This window comes from Ostrea edulis, chromosome 4 (genome assembly GCF_947568905.1).
Source record: "Ostrea edulis chromosome 4, xbOstEdul1.1, whole genome shotgun sequence".
Taxonomy (NCBI): domain Eukaryota; kingdom Metazoa; phylum Mollusca; class Bivalvia; order Ostreida; family Ostreidae; genus Ostrea; species Ostrea edulis.
This window is the reverse complement of record NC_079167.1, coordinates 56,775,259-56,781,200: the sequence shown is the minus strand read 5'-3', so window position 1 is coordinate 56,781,200 and position 5,942 is coordinate 56,775,259.

Here is a 5,942-nt window from a genome sequence, read left to right as displayed (position 1 = left end):
GAACCTTGCACATAGCTTTTGAATCGTTAGTGATTGGGCTCTAATTTTTCATATTTGTATTCCTTGTGACAAGACCTTTCGTTTTGGTATCAACGTTTTTGAACTTGTGACCTTGACCTTTGAGTTTGACATACCTTTACGAAAATCTAACCTAGGCAATACTTCCTTAACTATTTAAGAGGGGCTTTCCTATCTATTATATAAATTCCTCGTGGCAAGAATTTATTTGATGCCATAATGTTTGACCATGTGACCTTGGCCTTTGATCCAAATTTTAAACTTTAATTTGCTCATTAACTTTTGAATGTAGAATGATACATACCATTATTTCATGTATGCATTCCTTGTGACATGGCCAATACAATCTGTCATTAGATCAAATACTGTCTGACGCGTTTCATACCAGTTGTTAGACCTTTCTTTACACACTGATTTTGACGACGGATTACTCCGTTTACCTGATCAAGTCATAGGGCTCACGGCGGTTGTGACCGATCGACAGGGAATGCTTACTCCTCCTAGGCACCTGATTCCACCTCTGGTATATGCAGGGATCCGTGTTTGCCCAACTCTTAATTTTACATTCCTTATAGGAGTTATGAGAATCATCACTGTTCGTTATCGTGACGTCACTTTTTCTTTTGGTACTATTTTTTTCACCTTGTAACCTTGACCTTCGATTATGACCTATTTTAAAGAAAAGTTAACCTCGGCAATATCATCTGAAGTGTGCGAGGTAGGCCTAGTAGGATTTCATATTTTGTGAATAGATTCCTTATATGGCAAGACCTTACATTTCAAACCATGATTTTGTATCTTGTAACATTGTATCATGATTATATTGAGATCCGATGGGGCTAGGTTGAGGTCACAATATGGGGTAAAATTATTTCATGGAAATAAATATTGCAATTTTTTTAAAATCACAATAGCTGAACAACAGCAAGGCTAAGGTAACTCATGTGAGCGATGTGGCCCATGGACTTATTGTTTAACACTACCTTTGGATGATGTGCATTATCATGTCTTTGTAAAGTTAAAACATATTTTAAACACTGGATTCCGTTTTTCGTAAGACGATTTTATTAAATCATGGGAATCGAATAGCATTTTCCAAAGTCAAGGTTTTATAATCTGCTCCGCGTAAATATATGGAACGGAGTGGATCAGAAACCCTTGACTGTGGAAGATGATCAAAGGGAAACTAAATAGGCGTGTTTTGAATCCTACAAATTATTGTTATACATTTATTGACAGGTCAAGGACAGCATGTGTTTTGTTAGACCCTCGGACTAAAATGCTGCCTGAGGCCATGGGCAACATTTTGGTCATCAAGTTCAACTAAACACATGCTGCCCTCGATCCCTCAAAAATTTATTTTCCTTGAAAAATATTCTCAATAGTGGATCCATATTTTGCTCCAAAATTCGCTCATCCACCTGACCTTCATAGTATTTTTTTTTATGTTATAACAGTCTGTCATTCATAGAGTTTTCAATATCTTCATCTGAATAATCAGCAAAGGTGCCATTATTGTCGCCGACATATACATAGCAATTGTTCCTAGAGAGATTGAAGTAATGACAAAATCTCGAAACATCACGGAAATTAATGAGCTCAGTTTCGGATGAACAAATTTATCACGGATGATCACAAATTAATTCCAGTGCCAGCGAATATCAATGCAATGACGCCAAACGGTCCATTAGAAACCCAATGTTGAACAGAGCAGTGAACAGTCCATTAGAAAGCCGTGAACAGTCCATTAGGAATCCAGTGTTGAACAGAGCCGTGAACAGTCCATTAGAAATCCAATGTTGAACAGAGCAGTCCAAAATTAAGTTCGAACAGTCCAAACATTGGATTTGTTGGACTTTTTATTGTATGAAATTGTAAAAATTGTAAATTACATGGGTATAACATCGCTCACTAATCAATTTAATTCTAAACATACACTGCAACGCATGACATGTTCATAAGTGTATCCATCCACTGATATCGGAATTTCCTATAGAACGCATGCCGTGTCTCTCTGGAGAAAGACTGCCGTAACTTTGCTGCAGCTTTCTTCGGGGTCAAAATGATTCACAACAATCATCAAGGGTTTATCAACACCATCAGACTAGAATGATTCTCCTTCGTTCTCCAGGACTGGTGACATTTCTTGAATTATAACCCTATTTCCCTCCACTGGCAGAATCTGCCTCTTAAAGGCCCCGATCAGCAGACGCGCTGCATCCGCTTTCTTCTTCATGACGTAACGCTGATACACTGCGCGAACGTTCTGCGTAATCATCTTCCTTTGTTCTAACGAATACTTGTAGGCTTTGTTTCCAGTCTGTGAACAGCGTCTAATGCGAAAGTCAAGGTCTTTTATTTTGTCATCCAACAAAGTCAACTGAGATTTGCCACGTGTCTCTGCTTGCATTATAACCTTCATTCCTTCAAGAAATTCTGTGGGCATATCCTGCAAATCCATGTTATGTAAACCTTTGTAATGTAGATGTGTTCCGGATGGCTGTGATTAACTGGCAGTTCCTAGTACATGTAAAATTCTATTCTGAAATAAACATGGATTATTTTAGATGTGATAAATGCTTTTGGTTGTTTCTGTTTCATTGACGTATCGACTGCAATCATTAACGTGTTAACAAGGATGACCTGAAGGCTGGTTATCAAGTGTAACATTAAAGAATGTACTTTATACAAGGTTAGCGGGCTTTGATCTGTGGAATATTTACCCCTATACAAATGACTTTGAAATTATGTTACTAGTGTGTTTCATATTGATTATCATATCAGAGTCAAACTTTAAATACAATGTGTTTGGTGACTTTGGTCGTAATGCTCTTAGGGCAGTGAAGTAATCTGAAGAACGTCTAACTTAATTTATTTTAAAAATATTTGTTCGTTTGATCGCATTGAATACGTATGTAATTCAAAAACAGATATTGGTAACTGTGTATTCTAAATTACAGGTGTGGATCCACGCTATTCATATTTATGAAATATTTATATTCTGGAGAATTACATTCCATGTATTATATATTAGTATGTTATACACATGTTAATTACTATAAAGATCAATGGACGCATAAAATCAGAGACCTATATACTAAGTATATAAGTCCCTGATAAAATTAACTAACTGTGACTCCATTTCTAATTTGTAAGTGGTCATGAACTTTTTCTATGTCCCCCAAAACGAAAAGCATAGATACAAGCACTTTCAGGGCCGTAAATTAACCTTCAATTTGGAGGAGGCAGGAAATTAGGCGGGGGTCTGGGGGCCGCCCAGGCCCCCAGACGCTGAGCACATTTTGTGCACACTGAACACGTTTCGTGCAAAATCCTTGATTCTAGGGCCTTCTAAGATGTTACTTGACTAACTCATTGTAAAAGAAAGATTTGGAATGCTTTTTAAGGGAGGTATCATGTTCTTAGTTATTGGAAACAACATAAATTCTAATGAACTTTAAATTTTAAATTTTTTGGCTCAAAAGTTGGAGGAGGCAGCTGCCTCCTCCGCCTCCATGTAATTTACGGCCCTGCACTTTAAGTAAGAAAACCCAGCCACTTACCCGCTATCTATTGTGGCAATTCCAATGTAAACAGCCGTAAAAGTGGCAGATGGTCTGTCTATATACACGTGCAATGTAATGTGACGTAACTTTCCGTAATGTTCAGTCAGTCTTGACCAAAGCGGTTTGTCATGTTAGAACAACAACTCCCCGTAATGCAATTAGCGACTGGGACATCAAATAAACGTCATTGCAGGTTTTTCAAAGGTAGATTTAAGAATTGGATAAAATGGGTTTGTGATGAAGCAAAATCAGGTAATCCCGTAAAATGATTCACGATGATCTGTTCAACAGAATGAGCCAGTTTGTTTGTTTGTTCCTTAAGCATTCATACAGTTTATTCGAGTACATGCATATATTATGCATATAACTTTAGGAGAGTAAAAAAATATATGCAAAAATACTAACTACTAATGATAATTATAAACAAAGGGCACATACATGTATTATATATTAGTATGTTATACACATGTTAATTACTATAAAGATCAATGGACGCATAAAATCAGGGACCTATATACTAAGTATATAGGTCCCTGATAAAATTAACTAACTGTGACTCCATTTCTAATTTGTAAGTGGTCATGAACTTGTTCTATGTCCACGTAAACAATTTTTGATTGAAGTACTATGGTGAATTAAAACTGAATTGTGTTTGAATTATAGTATACCTTACAAAATGAAATGAATCACAAACTTTATCTTCACGACTTATTATCTGACTCATTTTCCCTTTCCATACAGAACGTCATCTTTAGTCAGACAACATAAAATGGTGTATATCACAGGTATATAAGTCACTAAAGTGTGTGTTGCATTCATCATTAGTACATGTTTCACACATCGAACAAAAGATTTTTGCTTATACCCAATCACTTAGTACCCCCCACCCATCCCCCAAGTCCAAGCTTCATGAATGAGTAACCATGCCATTGTATTCATAGTCATGAAACCAATAATTGTCAATGATTGGTAACAATCAAGGACGGGTGTCATGCTTTTTGAATACGACGTTTCAGTTACCAGAATTGGTATGGTACGAAAGCCCATTGAGCTCATTTTCGTGGCTGGAAAAAAAATCGCGTTATAACGGGAAAGTTACGTGTTATAACGCTACATTTTTTTTTTTTCAGTTACGAAATTGAGCTCAATGGGCTTTCATGGTATGGACCATGATTTTTTTTTATTTAAACACACACATAAACGTTTGAGTGGCTTGGACGACAAACAGAAACAGGAGATCAGACATGCTGATAGAGTGATATGAATCTCATGAAATTCTCTCTCTCTCTCTCTCTCTCTCTCTCTCTCTCTGATGTATCTGTCAACTGTCTGTTATGACTCATCACTAAGACTTCATGAGAATATTATAAGATGTGTACTCACCATCTTGTGTTCCACCTTCTGTCACAAACCGACACATCCAGCAATGGAACTCATCATTTGAAACAAATCTAAATAACGGGCAGTTTTACATCACTATAAGCATATCTGATCTGTTTCTGTTGATCGTCCAGGTCATACAAATATTCTCCGTTTTCGAGATCATTACGGTAATAATGAATAAGTAACCCATGAAAACTATTCACCGTACATCCTCACTTGGCTATTGAATACAGTCAATTCAGAGACGATTCCTTTTGTGAAATGTATAGTCACAATATCGTTACCATTTTAAAAAAAATTAATTGTCCGAAATGCAACATGAGTGTGAACATTTTCTTTCGATACATTTAAGAAATAAAGCATAGTTTTCATGAAGCGCTATGCTGGCGTGAAGCAGTTCATACCCCCATGTATTTTCAAAATGTATTTATTTCTTATACATGTATATATTTACGTTCTACTTTCATTTTTTTTTTTTTTTTTTTTTTTTTTGGAATTCTCAGTCTTAAAAAAAAAAGTATTATATTTAAAAAGCTTCAAACGCAGATTGTCTACAACTGCAACGCATTCATGAGGAATGGCTATCATTACCATTTTGTAAAATATCAACGGCAAAAACATTGGAAATGTAAATAATTGGAAATTTTACACCGTATTACAAAGGTACACTTGATTCGAAAGGTTTAATTGGAACAAACTTTATCGTATACTAGAACATCTACAGTGGGATTGGATACAAGTTATTTAAAAAAAAACAAACAAAACTTGAAAACGTACGCAGATATCATTTCATGTAGATCATTTAGTGGGTTCTGAAACAAAGCCGAGACTTACGATAGCAATGCACAAACTGAAGCTTATTTTGTTTGAAATCTCATTGATTATTGAAAGCCACGTTGTGAGTTACACGGCATGTAACTTACAATGTACCTAGCACTGTTTCCGAGCTAAATACAGAACTGTGGATCTTTAGGA